General features: G+C 43.6%; 1 pseudogene; it reads right to left on the minus strand.

Annotated features, from left to right (window-relative positions):
* Nucleotides 1-3166: 3166 nt before the first annotated feature.
* Nucleotides 3167-22021, minus strand: LOC101527497 (ubiquitin-like; annotated as a pseudogene).
* Between the last annotated feature and the right edge of the window lie 570 nt (nt 22022-22591).

The following is a 22591-nucleotide window of genomic DNA, read 5'->3' on the forward strand; positions in this document are numbered from 1 at the left end:
TCTAAGCTGTGTCACCCACAGGTATACAATGCGATTTTACTTATTGCGGTTGATACACAACTTTTTGCTTGCAGCCACTTGTGCTACACCCTCCAGCAAGTTCCAGGTCTGGGTTCTTATGTCAGATTTCCACTGTGGTCTCCACAGCCCCAGCTCCTGGCTCACCACTCTCTACCTCCTGTGATACCATGCTGAAGCTGTACTGTTGTCACTGCAACCTTTCTCCCACTTCCAGTTGGAGCAGGTCCCAGGATTAGAGAGTCACCAGCTGTCCTATATAGTTAGGTTTTTGGTGGCACTGATCTTTGTCGGAACCTGTTGGACATTAGGTCTGGGTGCCACATGGACCTATTTTGACCTGTATGATGCCACAGTCGGTATTATTTTCCTGAGGGACCAGTGCAATTTGCTGAACTCAGTGAGTTCTCGTGAGATCAGCACATGCGCAGTTCACTGTTGTCCCCTGCAGTCCCAAAGCTATTGCCACAGTGTACAAAATGGCACCTCATATACCACTACAAGAATTCTTGATCTGCTGGCCATCAGGTCTGAGTGCTACCCAGACCTGTCTTGGGTGGAACCTGTAGAATGCTGTGTTGCTGCAGTCCACTGAGTCAGAAATGAGTTCACTCCCAGCTCTGCATATGCTCAGTTCTTTCCCTTGCCTTGCCTCCTTACGCAAAATGGCACCCAATTCAGCTCTAGGGGGCTGACTGGGCTGTGAAATCCACCCTGTTCTCGCACTGCCCGTCTGGGAACTGCTGCTCTGTCTCTGCTCCTGGTCAAATCAAACAGACCAGCAGGATGGACAGTTCTTTGTCTGGGCTTACCTCCCAAGCTCCCAGTGAAAGTCCCTTCCCACCTGGTTGCTGGTGGAGTTCTGGCTGATGGTGGAGTTCAGATCACCGTTAGCTGAATACCGCTGGAGTATCAGTCACTGCAACACCACACCACTGTGCCCGCTGCTTTCCTGTGTCTGCCAGTCTCCAGGTACCCCTCTGCTATTGTTCTGTCCTCCCTTATTTCCTGAAATATGTCCTCTCTGTTTCATCCTGATGAAATGTTTTTCCATCCGTTTAAACGTGTCCTTACCCTATTCCGCCATCTTGATTCTCCTCTTTCTCTCTCTTTGTAATTCTGCCTTTCAAATAAATAAATCTTAAAAAAAAAAAAACACCCAATTGAAAGCATCAATGGGGAGAAATTTGGGAAAAGGCAGAATTCTATGAAGCTCTTCAGAGGAAGCAAGTGGATATTCCTGTCTTTGCTTTTTTTTTGAACCTCAATTATCCAAGGTTCCTGGAAGTTCCAGGAGTGTGGAAAGAATAAGGGAAGCCAGCTAAGCAGGAGGAAGTCTCAGATGCTTCCTCTGCTTGTCCTCTTCCTGCTGCCTCCAGACACTCTGTCCTCTGATGGCTTCCAGCAGCTAGGAGGCACCGCTCCCCCTTCTCCTGCACAAGGGACAGGAGTTCTGCTAACTCAGTCTAACCTGTGAGTGACTGGCAGCTGTATTGGCTTTTACTGCTGCTCTGACTCTGTCAGTGTATATGCATTTTAAATGGAAAGCTTCTAAAGGCAAACCAGACAACTTACTAAAAGCTGGCTCAGAGGGTCAGAGGTGGAAAGATATTGTATCAGTTGCTGTCAGGCTGGCATTATACCAGCTGTGCAGTACAAACTGAAATAATTGATCCAGTAAATCTAGTAACCATTTTATTTGCTCAAAGACATAACTTGTTCTTAATATCACAAATTGAGATTTAATTCAATTGTGGGATTACAGTGTGGGATTTTTTTTAAAGAATAGGCTGTCACACATTTTAATTCCTACCCAGTTTGAGCTTAAAATAATAGTTATGGGTCTTAGTTTAAGTTTTTCTTCCTTTACCGTAATTTTGACCTATGACATGAATAGTTCTTTCCAAAATACCACATTACTCACAAAGTGAGGACAGATCAAGTATACAATGTTTACAGGCACTTTTGGGGGACAAAAAAAAAAAAAACACCCTACAGATAAAATGAAAAGCTCTTTGAAGGAGTTGTATTTACAACTGTTCTCATCGAATTGATCTTACAAATTTCTGCATTTTAGGCTTGTGACTTAATAGATTTCCCTGTTCACCATTCTTCTGAGTCAGGGACTTGGAAAGGCCTTGGTGACACAGCCCATCTCTGCTCCAAGCGCATCAGTGAGGACAGCTCCACTAGTGCTGGTGAATTCACTCCTACAGGACTTATGGATAGGGCTGGCAAGCAGGGGTTGGCTGGAGGGGGACCTGAGCTACAGCCCCCAACCGGAGGCCTTGGTTTCTCTCCACGTTGGCCTCCCCCAAGGTCACCCAGGTACGGAGCTGGGATCCAAGTGTGAGTGTTCCTAGAGGCCAAGGTTGAAAGACAAAAGGCAACTTCTGATTGCAATATGAAAGCCATGTATGGCCACTTACTCTCTGTTCTGTTAACAGAACAGGCAAGTCATTACAATATTCATAAGGTGGAGAATTAGATCTTGTTAGTCAGTGGAAAATGCAGCAAGAATTTGTGGCCACCTTTAACCTTCTACAGATCTTCTCTGGTAACAATCATCACAAAGGGTCTTAAAATGTTACTTGCTGTGTTATTAAAACCACCACAAAGGAAGCTGTCTTCTGAAGTTACAGTTCATCCATCTTCCGAAATGCAATCTTTTATTCACCAGCCACTATGCTACTAACAAATGATCTCATCACTTGTACATTGCTTAGTCTCTAGATAGGAAGGCTGTCTGGGTGCTCCTCTGGGCCTGTGTTCCCATAGCTGGGAGGGATTGGTCATTTACTTTCCCTATAATCCATTTGATATGACAGGTAAATTTCAGCATTTTAATCTCTTACAAGCAATTTGGCTTTGAGAAACAGAAATAATTCTCTAGATACTGACTGATTCATCAAATTCTTTTTCTTTTTTTTTTTTCATTTATTCTATTTATTTGAAAGGCAGTGGGGGAGAGAGAGGTTTTCTGTCTACTGGTTCATTCTCTACATTCGCACAAATGCTAGGGTTGCATCAGGCTAGGAGCCAGGGACTCTGCCTCACATTCAGCAGGAGGCTGAAATTGGGAGCAAATCAAGGACTTGTAACCAGGCACCCTGAGATGAGATCATGGTTATCCCAAGTGGCATCTCAATCAAATGATCATCCCAAGAAACACTTTCAAGCTGTCTGCTATGTCCATTATATCGTATTCTGGAACCTGGAAGGAGGGAGAGAGAAAAGTTGAGTAAGCCCTATTGCTGACCTTCAAGAAGCCTCTGGTCTCGTGGAGAGTCAGATGTGTTCATAAGTTGCAACAATAAAGGAAAGAAAGTCTTGTGATGCTGAGCATAGAAGGAGAAAGGAAGGAGCCATCTTATTTGTCAATCTTAAGGCCAGTGCTGGCTTGTCCAAGGTAAGACAGAAGGCAGGATCATAGGACTTCCAGCTGGGCAGAGGCAAAAGGAGCAGTCACAGTGCTCAGTGGTTACAGTCAGCCTGTGCTATTCTGAATCCCTGCCCTAGTAGTTGCATGTCTGAAGGTGAGTAAGAAATGGACACTGATTGCATCTGACAATAGGATGGCGAAATGAACTCATGAGTCAACAACTATAAAGCTCTTGGAATAGTGCCTGATTGACAATTGTTACTGTAGGATACTGACTAAATATATTTAGCTGTCAGGGAGTGCTATCCATTATCTCACTGTGTCCTGGATCTGGACGTGCTGGGTATCACTTTCAAGCGTTATTGAGAGACAGTGTTTTTACTCATCCACAATGGTGGAGTTCATTCTTCGCCTAAAGGAAAGCTGTAAGATGGGAGAAAAAAACAACCAAATGCATCTGGAAGTGCAAATGCAGAAGCATAATCTATCAGCTTGTCACATCTGTTTCTTCTGTATTGATGCATTCTGTATCATTCAACAAACGGCAGATCAAAAATATTGAGAAAAGAGACTGATTCAGGGCAGAATATGTACACACGTTCTTGTCATTATTCCCTAAATAATACAACACCTATTTAAAGGACATAATGGTTTTGGGGATTAGCAGCAACCTGAAAGTCATCTAAAGTGGACAACGACAGGCTATGTGAAAATATTGTACCATTATATATAAGGGATTGAGTATGCAAATGTTTTGACATTCCAGGGAATCCTGGAATCAATCCTCTGTGGATATCAAGAGGTGATGCTGGATTTGTTGTAGACATACATTCAATTGTGTTGAATGAATAAGGTTGTGCTGTGGTTTTTTTTCTTACAAAAGGGCTTTGGTGATGCGAATGCACTTTTTCTTAAGGATTTATTTTTCTTTATTGAAAAGGCAGATCAGATTTACAGGAAGAAAAAGAGGAGAGACAGAAAGATCTTCTATCTGCTGGTTCACTCCCCAAGTGGCTGCAATGGCTGGAGCTGAGTCCATCTGAAGCCAGGAGCCAAAAGCTTCTTCCAGGTCTCCCGCAGGGTCTGAAGGCTTTGGGTTATCCTCAACTGCTTTCCCCAGGCCATAAGCAGAAAGCTAGATTGGAAGTGGAGCTGCCAGGACTTGAACTGGCACTCGTATGGGATCCTAGCACTTGCCACGTGAGGGTTTAGCGATTGATTCATTGTGTTGGTTCCCATTCAGTGTCACTTGACCAGCAGACATACAGAATGCCTGACACTTCCACAGCCATGGCAATGAGCTCTATGACTGAGACCTAAGTACACCTCTGTGAGCCAAAGAGTAAACTCCAGTTTACATCCTGGTAGTGAGAGGGAGGAGGATGGCATGTCAGATAGGGGCACAGCATCCAGCAGGGGAAAAGTACAGGGAAAGGGTGAGCAAGGCCTAGGTGTTCAGGGACCGGGGAGATAAAACGGACCAGAGCAGGTGTTCCTAGTGGTGTAGCCCAAGGGGCGTGAGTGGAAAGACAGTTGCTTTCCCGGAGAGGGGATCAAACAAACCAACCCTTGCCAGGTTTTATTTGTGCCCTAGAGTGCCCTACAAATGGGTTGTATCTGGCTCATGGCTAATTGATATCCCAGTATGGACAAGGAAGGTCAGGGAGAGAAAGCAGCAAGAGCTTAGGTTTCACGTAACTTTCTGATTTCAAAGCCTGTCAGAGCATCTTAACCAGGCCCAGAGAATGTAATCAATTCCACTTCCTTGGCAAAAATTTAAGAATAAAACAGCGCCAGATTTGAGGAGTAAGTAAAGAAAGAAAGTAATGTTCCAAAAAATGAAGCCTTGAACAACGAGCAGCATCGGTCCTTCCCAGGACTCTCTCTCACAGGCCTATGGAATAGCATGCATTTATTCAAAACTTTCCTGGATTGGAGGGATTCATAATTCTGAATATAACAACTGCAGGGTTACCCAGTCTCCCCAGAGGTTCAAGGCTCACAGCATCACTGACAGGCAAGAGCTGCACGATCTTGTGGCATGGGTGGAACACCAACCAATTCCAAGCCTCAGATTCTGGGAATAAAACCTGATAGATGAGATAAATGCCAAGGAAGACACTTCCCTGAGTCAAGGCACTCGAGACGCAAAGTTTTTCAACATCAACTGATGCTTCCAAATTGGAGATCTGATAAAATTGTCAGTTACTCTAACACGTTAGTCAACTGGATTAAATATGGAACTGGAAAGCAGTTGGAAAACAAAGCAGAAGAAGGAAGAGAATGAAACATAACAGGAAAGGTGAGGAATCCCGGCCTCACCCAGTGACAAGCCAGAGGCTGCTTGATGCTTGGCTCCAGATCTGCTGATGAGACCACCTCACACCAAGCCTCCAAGGCCATCCTCGGGCCAGGCTCTCCAGGAGTTTTCCAAGAAGCAATGCCTCTTCAGGCCTTGCTACAGAAAACTCTTCGAGGGCTTTCGATGCAGCCCCCTCACTCTTCTTACTGTATGAACTAGAGCGCAAATCATTCATCTTAAAAATTCACCTTGGAGATTTCTAACTCCACTTTGTGCCCAAATCCAGGGTGGAAGATAGAATCACAATCCTTCAACATGTGAGAACACAGGTAGGCTTCTCTTTGCCTTTTCTAAATCTTACAAGAATTAACTAACCACTTCTTTGGCCATCCATCCTCCTTGAGGGACCAACCAAGGAGTGTTTAGGTCATATTCTGACATCCCAAATGACAGAAGTTTTACTGCAGTTTTATGTGTAGCTGTTGGGAAAATGTTATCCAGCCACCTTGGGAGCTTTTCTGTCAACTCCATCCATTTTCATTTAGAAGTTATTCACTCACATACTATATCAATGACACTTTGGAGACTATCTTTTTTAAGAGCAGCCCCCAGGAAGCTTGTGATCTAATTGAACTCTTAAGACATGTGCAGGTGAAAAATAAAACAACAGTTCAAGGTAGCCCAAAGTTCAGAGTCACCTGGATAACACGGAGAACTCCGATAGACGATCTAACAAGGAAGGACTCATGCCAGGTTCATGTGGCCCTACCAAGCGAAACTGACATTGGATTCAAAATATGAGTCGAATCTGGCCAGGCAGAAAGGATGACCGGACACTCCTGGCAGGAACACGGGCTTAGAGATGACGACAGCAAGGGGACAGGTCTACCTACAAAGCCCCTTATACCTGCCTTCCATATGAATACTGAACTAAGTCTCAGCTAATCCACTTCTGATCTGGCTCCCTGGTAATGTACCTGGGAAAGCTGCAGAAGATGACCAAAGTGCTTAGGCCCTTGTTGCTCACATGGGAGACTTGGGTGAAGCTCTGGCTTCCCGGTTTCAGCCTGGCCCAGCCCCAGCCATGCAGCCATTTGGAGAGTTAACATATACATGAAATGTCTCTTCTCTCTGTCTCTGTGTCTCCCTCTGTCTCTGTAATTCCGCCTTTCAAATAAGAAAGCAATCTGTAACAGACAATCATCATTATAATCACCTTAAAAAGCTGGAGGGGCTTTTGAAAGCCCTGAAGTTTTTTAATTCACCAACAATATTACGTTAGGTGACTCTGTTTCTGCATCCTGTTGTTTGTATCATCCCAGCATCTTCCACTAGAGCTACCTGAAAACACCTTAAATGTACAAAGCCAGAATTCTTGGCATTAAGTCTATCGGAGACTTTTGCTTTGTAAGCCAAGGCATTTTTCCTGCTAGGCAAAAAAAAGAGAGAAAGAGACAGGCCAACGGATGAGATAATTTATTTTATTTTCTAAGGGAACAATTAAGAGAAACTGAATCATGGTTTGTTCTAATTGTGGCAGAACTAAACACAGCTATTGCACAAAGCTTGTAAACTTTTGGATGCCCTGTCTAGAATTGTATTTTCGTTTTTATGTATTTGCAGTGTTTGTCCAAGCTGTTCTGTGCAGCAGGCACAGAACTCTATTTTTAAAAGAACAACCACAGTGATCACATATATTTTCAGTAAGGTATGCAGACCTGAGCCAAAAGTTCATTCTGAGAGCAAGAGCTGAAGGTCCCTTCTATGGGCCAACATCCAACTCAGCTCCAACGCTTCTGCTTTGATTGCTCCCCATTCATTCTTACAGTAGTTTGAGTTCATGGTATTTTTTACATGCCTTACTTTATTTGATTCTCATAATAACTTTAGAGAGTAGATGTTAACCTCATTGCTACGGCTATCAAGAACGTGAAGTTCAGAGAGTAAATCAATCCCTGATCAGACTTTCCACATACAATGTGTAAACAAAACTTTCGGCATTTTCATGGTGATGTGATTCAAGATTTTTTGATGCTAATCTAATAGGTAGGGTATTTTTAATAGCTTATGGAAAAATAGGAAAACACTTCATTTGGTGAAAAAGGACTTTTGAAATCCATGCATATTTCTCTCATAATACACATTTTCATGATTTTTTTCGAGGACCTCTCATGTGTAAGGATTTTCTAAATCTTTTTTTTTTGCATTAAAAACAAGCTTTTCCTTTCATTCCAGTTTCCTGATGTACTTTTGAATGCACCAAGAATGCGTGATGAGACCATCGGCTGGCATTCATAGTGCTAATAATCATAAAATAAAACCATATTGGCTACAATATGAGAAAGAGCAATTCAGAATACAAAAAAAATAAATAAATAAAATCACAGCTGGTAGGATCACAATAATGGATTTGGAAGTGTCACCAATAATACTGATGTAGCTGTGATACAAAGTGTTAAAGTGAAAATCTTACAGTTGGGGATTTGCCCAACCATCTTCAAGTTCAAGAAGAGGAGCAGCATTGGGGAGCACAGGGTCACTACTAGCTTGGTATGTGGACCATCCCATATCAAAGTGCCAGTTTGAGGCTCTTCCGCTGCTGATGCAGCCACTGCTAATGTATTCTGGGAGGCTGAAGTGTTGGGCCCCCTGTCACCCATGTGGGAGACCTGAATAGAGCTCCTGGCTTTGGCCTGGCCCAGCCCTGGCTACCTTGGGCATTTGTGTAGTGGAGCAGCAGATCAAAGATCTCCCTCGTTCTCTCTCTCTCCAACTTCAAATGAATGAAAAATAAAGAAATAATAAATAATTACGAGTAAATGAGGATCTCCACAATTATTCTCTGGCCATCTATAATTTGTCTATGATACAGAAATATGGAAACACTGTGTTCATGTTCAATTTGCAAGTTATCTGTCTCCCCAATACTTCAAGGGCTCAGTGCTGTTGTGCAGTGGGTAAAACTGCTGTTGTACACATGGGTCTTGAGTGCCATATCCCAGCACCTCGGCTTCCTGCTCATGTGTCTGAAGGCAGCAGATGATGGCCCAAGCATTTGGATCCCTGATACCCACATGGGAGACCTGGTGGAGTTCCAGTTTCCTGGTTTAGCCTGGCCTAGCCCTGGTTGTTACAGGGAGTGAGCCAGCAGATGGAAGATTCTCATTTTCTCTCTCTCTCTCTCTCTCTCTCTCTCTAATGCTCTTGTGGCAGTTAGATGAACTAATGGGTAGTTAGTGTCAGGTCCTATTGGAATGAGAAAAGAGGGAGTCCCTTTAAAAGTATACAATATGCACGGTAGAACGGCAAAATACCAACCCCGCTACTGAGTTTCTGATTTTCTCATGAGAACCGCAAGGAGGCAGTATGTCCACCCTTCTGAGTGTTGAGAATAGAAAGAAGCTACCAGCCACTCCCTTCTGATGACTTTTTGGTTTGAGCAAGCTAGACAGAATTACGATTCCTGCCCTTTGAATTTTGCCCCATCTTCTGGTTGTTAGCCTCTGTTGTATTTATTTTCTTTTTTTTTAAGATTTATTTTTATTACAAAGTCAGATATACAGAGAGGAGGAGAGACAGAGAGGAAGATCTTCCGTCCGATGATTCACTCCCCAAGTGAGCTGCAACGGGCCAGTGCGTGCCGATCCAATGCTGGGAACCAGGAACCTCTTCCAGGTCTCCCACGCGGGTGCCGGGTCCCAATGCATTGGGCTGTCCTCGACTGCTTTCCCAGGCCACAAGCAGGGAGCTGGATGGGAAGTGGAGCTGCCAGGATTAGAACCGGCGCCCATATGGGATCCCGGGGCATTCAAGGCGAGGACTTGAGCCGCTAGGCCACGCTGCCGGGCCCATGTTGTATTTATTTTCATAACAAACAAAAAACAGTGCTTGAAAGACTCCAAATTGACCAGATTTGGGGGTCCTTCTCAGAGGACTGCCCCCACCCCTTATTGCTTTGCTCACTGATACATCTACATGAAAATTCTTCTTTCATGTGAGACAACGTTCCAGGTTATCTCCTTTGCGCTGTTTTTCTTGTAATGCTCTGACTTTCAAATAAATAAATAATTTTTCTAAATGCATAGAAATTTTGGAGCGTTTCTGTTGTCTTAGTGGATGGTTACTAAATGAAATACACGTATAAGGACACATTCTTTGTATACACTTGAAGACTATTTAAAATTTATCAATTCCACATCCCAAGACTGTACATGGAGTCCAGCTAAATCCAGCATCTATAACTAATGCTCTTCATAAAGCCCACGGGAAATTGCTTTCAAAGATAAGTTTATTTTGGTGCAAAAATGTCTTAAATCCTTGCATATGAAGGACTTTCAGAAATGGATACTATGAAAAAAAATGCATTGATATAAAAACTTCTGTTCTAAAATAAACTTTTAATACTATTTTTGTATTAACTTTTTTCCCCCCAGACAGAATGTCCATCTGCTGACTTAATTCACAAATTCCCGAAACATTCTGGGCTCGGCCAGAGCTAAAGCCAGGCACTAGGAACACTCTTCAGATATCACACGTGAGTGACAGGGACCCACTCACTGGAGTCATCCCTCTGTCTTGCAGGGTTTGCAGCAGCAGGAAGCAGCAGGCAGGGCCCAGAATCAGGATTTGAACCCATGTCATGTGAGTCGGGGGGATTTCAAGCAGGGGGCAAATGGTCATTCCCTCTAGGAACTTGTTGAAGATTAGTACTTCAAGTCTGGCCCTTGTTAAGATCCTGTCCTTTTCATCTTGATGCTAAATGTCAATATTGCAAATCCTTGTTATTTTCACTGTAATAGACTTGGTTAGTATCAGTGCTATGGGTGGAGTTGGAGTTATTGCCCCAAAGCTCACACAGATGTTTCAACTCTGGTGTCTTATTGTCAGTGGCTGATGGGCCTAAGGGTGGAGACTTGATTTCATTATGCCCTCTGAGAGTTGGGTCTGGTGAAAGGTCTGTAGGCTCTCAGAGGCCGTTTATGTAACAGGCTTGATTATCTGAGCTCAAGTTCTGCTTAACTGTTCTCTTTTTCCCTCCCTTGCCAGCCTTCTGTGGGCTTGTCCTGAACTGCAACCTCCACATTATGAGCTGAAATGAATCTTTCTGTTCTAAGGAGCAACAGTAAAGCATTTCAGTTAGCATAATGGAAGGCTGACAGGTGCAGTCACAGAGCTGCGTTTATATGGAAATCATCACTCACTTTACAGTACAATCCCTGGAGCTGGAGACACCTCGTCTCATCCAGCTGTCCCCTTCCCTAAACCAGACTCTCCCTGCTGCCCCTTTGGCCACTGCTTTCAGGAGGGGAGGGGTGGAAGGACTAGAGACTCCAACAGAGAATGCGCATCCTCCCAAATCTGGTCATTAATCATTAATTGCCCTAATGGCTTAAAATTTATGCAAGTACAGTTCAGCCATAATTATTCACATATTATATCCATGGGCAGATGAAATATCAGACAATTTTCCACAACTTTTCAGGGCAAGGTGGAAGAGAATTTTCTAGTCATTTTTTTCCCCCAAGGACTATTCACAGATAGATTTCCTTTCTGGAGGGAATTAGCTTCAGCCTTTCTCCAGAGTTTTAAGAACTCCTAGAACATACCCCAGGGCCTCCAAAGGACATTGTAGGCAGTAGGGATGGGCACTACATTTACTCTGCTAACTCATTTCTTATTCAGTAGTCAATTTTGTCGTTTGGCTAACAGCTACCAACAGTAAAACACTCATCAAAACTATTGCTTTTTATTTTTTATTTTTGAGGAATATTTATTTTTATTTGAAAGGCAGATTTACAGAGAGAAAGAGAAATTTTCATCCATCCATTTTGGGTTCACTCCCAAAATGGCCACAATGGCCAGAGCAAAGATAGTCTAAAACCAGGATCACATGAATACCAGGGCCCCAGGATTTAACCAATCCTCTGTTGCTTTCACAGGCCATATGCAGGGAGCCGGACTGGAAGCAGAGCAGCCAGGACATGAATCAACACTGCAGGCTGAAGGTTAGCTTCCTGTGTGACCATGCTGGCCCCAGAGCTATTGCTTCGAAGGCTACCTTAGGAATTATATCTAGCTATACAGTAAACTATATTAAAATTCTCAAAAGTAAAATCAAAAAAGTTTAAACCTTCTTTGAACTGTGATCCATTGCTACTTTAGGGTTGTAAGGAGCTCAGAAAAACAAAATCAATAGAATTTCTTGATAGTTGGGCATGATTGTCATAAGGAATTCACTTTAAAAACCACATTTGGCTGTTTTAGTACCCATAGCTACTCCTTTTTTAGTTTAAATTTTAATTTATTTGAAAGAGAGAGAGAGAGCTTTCGTCTGTGGGTTCACTCTGCAAATGGACACAACAGCCAAGGTTGGACCAGGCCACACAGGAGCCCAGAACTCCATCCAGCTCTCCTGTAGAGGTGACAGGGATGCAGAGAAGCGAGCCCTCACCCCCTGCCTCCCAGAGTCTACAGAATGAAAGTTAGTGCTGGAAGCAAGGCCAGGACCTAAAGCCACTTAACCTGTGTGCCAAGCGCCTACCCCACAGAGCTGCTCCTTCTTTGCCCTCAAGTGAGGCCACAAGAACTCTGAAACCTATTTATTCCCTCCCCTCTATAACTTCAAAGGATTTTCAACTCCACCTCTTAACTGCCCTTCTGAACCTGGTGGCTCAGCCTTGCCTGATCTCCTGGTAGGTCATTGGTTCCTGGGAGTATCCCAGTCTCTTTGCCTTCTTGGCTGCGCCTGCTATTGTAGATGGTCTGTATTCCCAAGTTGACCTCACCTAAGACCCTAAAACTGCATCCCTTTGGTGATCTCTCCTCACAGTCAGCCTCAGTTCTCAAAAAACTTGTCCTAGATGAGGTCAGCAAAACAAGGGCTCCGAGTGGATTTACTGCAGAAAATGGAAGCGCTTTTCACTCTGCATGTTAATACTGCAAATAATGTTATGGAATTCTCTAACAACAGACCTTGAAGAGACACGAGATAGCTGGTGATCCAATCCCATGACTATCCCTATCATCTCCCCAAACCTTGACTCTTTTTAAAAAATTACTTCTAAGGAATAATTCAACACTTTCTGAAGATTCAGCAAGCATTTTTCTACTCCCTGATAGGAAATGTGTCAAATAACTTGTATCTCGTTTTACTTTCCGATTTTTTATTTATTGATTTAATTCAGTTGAAAGGCAGAGAGAAACAGACATGCAGAGAGACTTTCCATCCCCAAATGAGTCAAATGACCAAGGCAAATAAAGCCAAAGCAAGGAGCTAGAAAGCCAGCTTGTCTCCCCAACGTGGCTGGCAGGCACCCAGTCACCTGGGCCCTCACATGCTGCCTTCCAGAGTGTGCAGGAAGCTGGAATTAAGAGCAGAGCTGGGACTCCTACCCCAGCTAAGGTTTTAAAATTATTTTGAAAGTTAAGAACAGGGTCAACATTTGGCACAGTCATTAGATCACTGCTTGAGACAACTGCATCCTGACGTTTGCAAAGTACCTGGTTCAGATCTCAGCCACTCTGCTTTCAATTCAGCTTCCTGCTAATATGCAACATGAGAGGCCACAGCTGATGTTGTCATTCCCTGGCTTTTCATCTCCCCCATGGGAGACCTGGATGAAGTTCTGGGCTCCTGGCTTTGACCTGGCCCAGCCCCAGCTGTTGTACATATTTGGAGAGTTAATCAACCAATCGAAGATCTCTCTGTGTTCTTTCTGTATCTCTGTATGCATGCGCACGTGTGTGTGTGTGTGTGTGTGTACGCCCTTCAAGTAAATTGATGTTAAATGAATACCAATTTTTGAAGAATGGAGAACAAATTTTTGGCATATCCTTGGAGACTCGTTGTTAAGTTTGCATGTGATGAAAACTGAACCAGGTGCAACATTAAAATCATAATGCCAGCTACCTGACAAAAATAAAATCATAGTGGATTCACAACTTCAAGCATCTCCTCTGCGGAGTGGAGAATTGGTGTGAGCTCCCTTTGAGGCTTGTTCTGGAATATTAGATGGGCTCTCCATGGCAAATGTCTGGTACAACCTGCACTATGTGCACTATGCTCAGCTAGTGTAGTATGCTCAGCATGGCTGCAGGTGGCAGTATGACTGGGGCCAGGGTTGACCACTGTGGCCATAGGTATCAAATCACTTTTATCCAGGTTGCTGTAAAATCACCAGCTGGTATAGGAGTGGGTATTTCCAGATACAACCCAGCCTAGCATTCTCATCTCATCTCCAGGACGTGGCTTCCTGTCATGCCCCTTAGGCCACTAGCTCTCGTTTCTTTACATAGAAACAAGCTGAGAAGAATGAACAGGTGCTTTTACACTTCTCCATTCTCTCTCCAGCCCACAAGACCTGGAACAAAATACATCACACGGAGTGACATGGAACTTCAATTTTCCAGGAACAATTTTGATGACATTTTGACAGGGCATGCTGACTGTTTAAAGCAAGCAGTCTGTTGTTTGTTTAGCACCTCTTTTAGAAATATGGCCACATGTTATTAAGCCTTGAGACCTGATCAATTGTCTGCCTTATTGTTAGTCTATGCCTATTTCATTGAACTTTGATTTATAAGCAGCTTTCTAGGCATTCGCATTAAGCATTTTTATGACATTGTATAGGGTCTATTACTCATACTTAGCAAGCAAAGAAGATGATTTTCAGTTACACAATGAAATACCCCACTCTTCCTCCATCAATTTTAAGGATTTTATTTTTTTAAAAAGTTATTATTTCAAAAAGCCAAAACCTGGGAGGGAGCTAGGTAGCTCTGAGTCACTGTGGTGAGATGGAAAAACGCTGGCATATGTAGTTACAAGTTTCCCGTCCAAGCTCTAATACACATGAGTGTGGTGACTGTGGGCAAATAAGGCCTTTGACCTTTGCAAGGTTTTCTTGGTGCCGGAAATGGACATGACACTTGCTGCTTTTCACCTCCTCATAGGGATGTCATGGCCCACACCAAGGATGACGGTCACTTGCAGTTGCCCCTCTGTTCCCATGGTCAGATCTGCTGGCTTCTCTGAGTTCCACCAGTGCATGTTTCTCATCTCAGAAGAGAAAAACCCGGGACTTTCATGGAATTACCACTTGTGCTTATTCATTGGTGATTCATCTGAGCGACCCTACAGGGCTTACTAAACTCTGAAAATAGAACAGGCTTCAAAGGCTTCTGCATGCAATTACCCTCTTACACTAAGTTTGTTTATAAAGAACCCCCACGCTCACACTTAGTCCCGCTGTTAGGTCATCTGGTATTGCATAGAAAGTCACTGTAAACTCATTTTACAGAATATCATTCACACGCACAGCAGATACACATGAATATACAGTCGCTCACACACACACCTCTTTTCATTCTGTTGGCCACTACTAACAGTTAAACAATAAATTCCTTTAAAAGGCCTGGTGCAGTAGCCAAACGGCTAGAGTCCTCGCTTTGCATGTGTTTGGATCCCATATGGGCACTGGTTTGTGTTCCAGCTGCTCCATTTCACTACCAGCTCCTCCTGTGGCCTGGGAAAGCAGTAGAGGATGGCCCAAAGCCTTGGGACCCTGCACAGAGTTTCTGGAGACAGAAAGCCTGACTCCACACACAAGAGGTGTGTAGGGGGTGGGAAGGGGGAGGGAGTCCAGCAATTCCTAAGAAACAGGAAGACCCAGGTCTGTGCTCCCCTGCCTTGTTGCTCGCTTTTCTCTAGCATGGTGTCTGGGTGAGGTTGGCCTAAGTCAAGCATCGGTGGGGCGGGGGAGAGTTGCAAGGGATCCAATCACTCAATGAGTGGCTTCTCCCTCGTGATAAGAAAACAGGATGAAGCTTTACAAGGTACCATTTTTGATTTTTAGATCCTTTTAAGCACCTATTGCCAGAACTGTCTCTCCTCCCCACAGCCGTTACAGCTCTCCCAAAGTACAGGGATCCATTTAACAGTTAACAACTGATAGGTTTTCTATCAGTGTCTGTGAACTGCTGGCCCCCAGCAACCAAACTGGCCTAGCTGATTTGGTTTTGGTTTTTGGCGTTGACAAAAATACGTGATGAACTCTAGTCATTTATGTTGTGGGAGTTAATTGTTGGGTGAACAGTTAAAGATATAGATTGGCTGCACAGTTTTGCCTATGCAGAAAATATTGTTATTATTGAGCGTTTTATCACCCACATAGACCAGAATGCAGGAAATTCTGGAATTTGCATATCAGTGCAAAGACCAAACCACTTTGATCTCTGAATGGCAATCCTTTCCTCAATGTTGTTAGAAGATGCTTCCTATCTCTGTAAGTGAGAAACTTAGCAAAGTGCTATTCCTCAGATCCACAGTCACCCTTCAGTACCTGCTCTGCGGTAGGAGGTCAGATTGGGAAGCATTTCTCCTTTCCAGTGATCATGACATAAGCTTTGTCCACAGATGGTACTGCGGAGGGATTGAAGAAGAAGGCTTCCCCTCCTGGTTCTAATGGCTGCATTTTTGTTTTGTTTTGTTCCTACTACAAGGTCTGTGTGCAGGACATCCCGTGGTGTTCTCTCAGCTGCACACCTGTAACCCCATATTGACATTTCTGTCCCCCGCTCCTCTGAACTGGGTGACCGCCTTCCCAGGACCCTGTAATATGGATATTAACCTTTCTGTGCAGCATGGCCATCACAGAATCCCAATATCCTTGCACCTGCTTGTCTCTCTCTGCTCACCTGCATCTCAGAGGGCCAACTTCTGCTTGCCTACCACTTATTGATGCTAGAACTGGCTTTCCCATGAAATTGCCTGCTACTGTTTGGGCTGCAGCTACACCTTCTTTATTGAGATGAGCACCTCAGACCTGGGGCCTCTGCCAAATTTGTATTTCTTTGGATATTATTCTTTCTTGATTCCATGATATTCTTTAGCATTAAATTTACATCATTGAAGTCACTTTCTTATCATAACCTGGCCATTTTTAAACTTCCCCTGCTTAGCTTGCTGTGTGCTTCCTGTATTCCAGCTGGACCTCAGCCTCTTCCCATTCAGGAGTAACTTGGACAATCAGTTGTCTTCCACCGGCCATTAGTTTTACCCACACACTAAATCTCACTTTCTTTCCTGGTCTCATTGTATAGTTCTAGACCTCTAGTGAATTAGCTAGACTGTGATCAAACTAGTTAGTAGTTTACTTTTACTCAATGATACTCACTTTTGTAGATAGCATTTTTCCCAAGTAAAATTGATTAAAATGTTGGTTAACAACAAGAACCTTCTTTCTTAAAAAGAGACATTGGTATGGCCCCTAAAGAGTTCCTACTTACCTGGAAGGATGTGAAGAGCCAGCCTGGGTGTGGTTTTTGCCATATGGTCACACAGGTGCCCCCAGTCTAAGGTGACTGGATGATCAGAGTGCCCCTTTAGGGAGGAGGGTTTGGAGAGCATCAGGTAGGTAACTGGTTTCCATCAGCTGGAAGCACTCCAGGTACAGCTGCTAAGAGATGATAGGATAACCGTCTCATGCTGCGAGCCTTCGTATATACTGGTTATAAATGTGATTGATTATCACATATTCATGGATGGAAACTCAGAAGGTGGTGACAGCTTTCTCCAAAGCAACGCCTCACAGAGGGATTCATTTTCCTTTTGTAATGCTGATAACGCTAATTTCTCAGACTGGTTTCTTGCCTAATGAAGAGAGACTGAAGTTGTATTTTTTTTTTTAAATAATGAGCTTTAATTAGAAGAAACGTTGAAAGGAAATGAGTGGTAAGAGCTTTTTACAAGAAGAAAAAAAATCAGTCTGAGCATAACATGTTCCCATCCTGCCTTGTTGTGAATGACGTGTTGCTATTGGGAACAGAGTAAGATCTATTCGTGATAAAATCACCCTGGGGTTGCCAAGGACTCCTCAGTAACAACATTTCGATGACAGTCATGGTCTTGGGAGAAATAGAGTCAATGAGAGTTTCTGCCTTGTAAAATGGATGGCTTTTCCACAACTGTGAAAATTAAAAGGAATATGTTTATTAGGTTAAGACTTTGAATCTCACCCTAGAAATGTAGATTAATGGTGAATGACATCAGTGATAACTTACGTAGATGACAAAGTGCCACACACACAAAAATAACTCCCTCTGTACCCCTTCTGTCACCGTGGGCTAATCCTTCCATTGGAAACAAAACTGACCCAGCAATTGCAACCACCAGCATGTGCATGAGCTGATTGGGGTGATGGACTGTGCCAGACCCTGTACTGGCAAACTCACACAAGAATCAGGTCTGGGATCATCTCAGATGAAGTTTCTTTGGAGATCCCTCCAGCTGAACTGCTGATCTCAGAACCCCAACCACGAAGAGACTATGTATGTCAGCCAGTGGATTCTGAAGACATTTCGTTGTGCTTGAAACAGCGAGATTGGCAGCAATTCAGAACTGTTGAACTATCAAAACTGCATGATCAGGACCCTGGGAGCATGCCCCACATCGGGGACCTGGGATGGGTGGGAGGCTGGGTGGGGCTTTTCCCTTTATCTCTTCCCTTACCCAGCATACAGAAAAAAAAAAAATATATATATATATATATATTCATGTGGAAACAATGGTCTTACACACTTTCCTGTAGCCCTTGACCCTTTGTATCCTAATCAACTATGTAAAGATTACCAAAATAAAAAAATTTTTTAAAAAGACAAAACAAAATTATTATGGGCCCAGTGCTGTAGCCTAGTGGCTGAAGTCCTTTCCTTGCATACCAAGGGTCACATATGAGTGCCAGTTCGTAGTCTGGCTGCTCCGCTTGCCTTCCAGCTCCCTGCTTAATGCCTGAGAAACCAGTCAAGAATGGCCCAAAGCCTTTAGACTCTGCACCCACACGGGAGAGTTGGAAAAATCTCCTGGCTCCTGGCTTCAGATCAACTCAGCTCAGGCCCTTGTGGCTACTTGGGGAGTGAACCAGCGCATGGAAGATCTTTCTCTCTGTCTCTCCTTCACTCTGTAAATCTGATTTCCCAATTAAAAAAATAAATAAATGTTTTAAACAATAGTATTATGTTGGCCCTTTCAGCACTTGGGCTCTTTAAGAGTTGCTTTATAAACTGTGGCTACTCTTCCCAGGAACAACCCTGTAAATATTTGTGAACTCATTGTATCACTGCGGAATCTGTCTAGTTGCGTTGTGGGATTCCGGACTGTGAAAGGCACCGCAAGGATTCCAGGCACCGTCTATAGCATGCTGTCCTGTGCAGACTCATTGTCGTAGATTCTCTTGTTGAGCCCACAGGGAATGGCTTCAAGCACACACAGCACATAGGTTCACCCAAATGGGCAAGCCAGATGGCCTGGAGCCAGACACCTAGGAACATATCTAAATGACTTCCACGGGGTTTGCTGTTGTTACGTGTTTTACACAACACTATAAAATTCTTTTTTTTTAAGATTTGTTAATTTTTATTAGAAAGTCAGATATGCAGAGAGGAGGAGAGACAGAGAGGAAGATCTTCCATCCGATGTTACACTCCCCAAGTGAGCCGCAACGGGCCGATGTGCGCTGATCCGAAGCCGGGAACCTGGAACCTCTTCTGGGTCTCCCACGCGGGTGCAGGGTCCCAATGCATTGGGCCGTCCTCGACCGCCTTCCCAGGGCACAAGCAGGGAGCTGGATGGGAAGTGGAGCTGCTGGGACTAGAACTGGCACCCATATGGGATCCTGGCGAGTTTAAGGCGAGGACTTGAGCAGCTAGGCCACGCCACCGGGCCCAATACTATAAAATTCGACTGAATAAGCAGTCCTCTGAAGCTCACCATTGCAAATATTTCAGGATCATTATACAAAACTTAGCCTATCACCATGTATACGTTAAAAAGAATATTAATGTACTTGAAAAGCAGAGTTACAGAGAGGGATGGACAGAGAAGGGGCTTCTTCCATTCATGGGTTTACTCCCCAGGTGGCTGAAAGGCCAGAGCTGGACCAGGCTGAAGTTAGCAGCCAGGATTTCCCACATGCATGATCAGGGCCCAAGTACCTGGGTAAGCTTTTGCTGCTTTCTTGGGAACATTAGCAGGGAGCAGGATCTAATGCAGAACAGCTGGGACTCGTGCTAGCACTTCCTTGGGGACATTGCAGACAGGAGCTTAATCTGCTGCACTGTAGCACTGGCCTCCACCAATTGTCTTCTTTATTGCTAAGGCCCCTTGGTGGTTCTCTGGGACTCTGGTTGCTTTCATATTACAGGCACTATAAATTGTTTACAGATTTTTTTTTTCTTGTTGCTGTCTGCTCTAAATATCAAAATAGATCCTGTATCCCTCTCATAGTTTCCTTCTTGTGTTTTTACTGTATTCTTCTAGCTTCATTTCCCTTTTATCTTATATGAGTATTTTGAATTTGTATTCTTCTGACATACTGTGTACTTCTTGTGCCCATGTGTATGTATGATTGTGTGTGAATGTTTAAGAGAACCTTTTTTGGAAGGCCAGTGCCATGGTGTAGTAGGCTAACCTTCAGCTTTTGGCATTGGCATTTCATTTAGGCACTGGTTCGAAGTCTGGCAGGTTCACTTCTGATCCAGTTCCCTGTTTATGGGAAAGCAGCAGAAGATGACTCAAGTCCTTGGGCCCCTGTACCCTCCTTGTGGGAGATTTGAAAGAAGCTCTTGGCTTCTGGCTTGTGATTGGCTCATCTCTGGTCATTGTGGCCATTTAAGGCGTGAGCTAGCAGATGGAAGACCTCTTTTTCACTCTGTATCCCCTCTCTGTAACTCTACCTTCCAACTAAAGACAAAATAAGTCGTTTAAAAAAAGATCTTTATTTATGAAGCTGTTTTAAATACTTTCTAGAACAATGTCTAAGAATATACATAACTGGTTTCATTTAACTTGCACCACAATACTATGAGAGGGATATAGTCAGTTTTCCAATTTTGGAAATAAATACACTAAACAAAATTTCTCACCAAAGTCACAAAACTAGGAACTTGTCTGAAACCTAGCTTCCTTTCTGTTTTTTTTAACTTCAGAATCCCTGTTTTTCCTTCCAGTTGAATACAGAAAGGTTACTAAGGAGGATAATAAAAAGTCATATTTTTCCCCCAGAAAGAGCAATTTCCCATTTCTGCTCTATAAACAGAATGCTTTAATGACTGAAATTAAACTGCCTTTCCTTGCAAACATATACCAAGCATGGAGTCCAGCTACTTATTGTCCAGATGGGTTGAACAGTTTCTTGGGGAGACCATTTCTGGTCCGAAGTCAGAGCTGGTATAATATCATCACAGTCAATTAAGAGTCCCAATATAACATCAACAGCAATTTGCAATATTATGGAATTGACATGGTTTTGAAAGAATCTTGATTGAATTTGAACTGTAATGCTGCATCAAGGTGGAGGAATCCACCAGGGGGGAGGGGAGGGGGAGGGGTGGAGGGATTCCAAGAGCCTATGAAACTGTCACATAATGCAAAATATTAATAATAAAAAAAAAGAATGCAGCAAGCAGCAAACCAAAAAAAAAAAAAAAGAAGAAGAAGAAATTAAACTGCCTTGCACTTAGAACAAAGTATTTTAAAATCAGGCATCCAAGTAGGTGCTATTTTATTTGGTCCAGTAAGCATGGTGGGGCCACTTGGGTGGTCTGTCCGTACTTAGTAGATCCCAGTTTTACCAGACATTCAGGGAACCTCCCTCGGTGTGTGCTAACAAGTTAGTTTTGTAATCTCTCCTTTACACCAGCAGGCAGAGGCTAGGGAACTGCCTTTCTGTATGTTGAAGTTGATTAGTTGACATGACCTCTTTCTTTTCAACAAATAAAACATGAAACTTCAATCACCAGAGCTCTTTGCACATTTATTTTTAATGAGTAACGTTCCCTGATCAGAAAATCAAATCACAAGGTCATCCAGAGAAGCCTGGAATCGGAACTAGATGCCAAATAAAACTATGAGGGAACAAAATAGCCTGGATGAGTTGTGAAGTTGAGCTGAAGGTACTTTCTTCAGAAAGTACCTCTGCTGGTCGGGAGGGATGCCTTCCTTATCCTGGATCTTGGCCTTGACATTCTCAATGGTGTTGCTGGGCTCGACCTCCAGGGTGATGGTCTTGCCGGTCAGGGTCTTCACGAAGATCTGTATGCCACCACGCAGGCGCAGGACCAGATGCAAGGTGGACTCCTTCTGGATGTTGTAGTCAGACAGGGTGCGGCCATCTTCTAGTTGCTTGCCTGCAAAGATCAGCCTCTGCTGGTCGGGAGGGATGCCTTCCTTATCCTGGATCTTGGCCTTGACATTCTCGATGGTGTCACTGGGCTCGACCTCCAGTGACGGTCTTGCCGGTCAGGGTCTTCACGAAGATCTGCATCTTGATCTCTCAGCAAATGTTGGAAAGTCCTGGAACAGCAGTTAGGGTGAAACGGCAGAAACACCTACGACGACGACTGGACAAAGCTGCTCGCCTCCGTCTTTTTTTTTTTTTTTTTTTTTGAAATATGAACGCACACTTTATTATATTAAAACCAGGCAATGGTCTGACAAGAAAAAGGCTGCGTATGGAATACTGTTAGGTTAGACGGAAGCCCAGGAAGGCTGTCAATCACATCTCCTAGTTCGTCTTTTATCTCTGTGACTATGGGGATTTGTGGCAGGGAATGAGAGAAGTTGGTTTTTAAAAAATGGTTTTGGCCTTATAATTTCTCGGCCCTTCTTTTCGAGGTTCATCAATACCCATATGCCAGATACCTAATTAATGGGATAGCCTCAGTTCATAGTTCAGGCTATTAACTTGTGACTAAATTACTGACAGGGGGTAATGAATAGAATTAAGAATACCATTCAATCCAATGAAGGGGATTGTGCCCTGATCTCCCACTGGAAGAGGATTAAACCTGGATCATATCCTGAGCTGGATGGAAAGTGCATTTGGTCCAGATGT

The sequence above is a fragment of the Ochotona princeps genome, chromosome 1 (assembly GCF_030435755.1).
Source record: "Ochotona princeps isolate mOchPri1 chromosome 1, mOchPri1.hap1, whole genome shotgun sequence".
In the NCBI taxonomy this organism is placed as follows: domain Eukaryota; kingdom Metazoa; phylum Chordata; class Mammalia; order Lagomorpha; family Ochotonidae; genus Ochotona; species Ochotona princeps.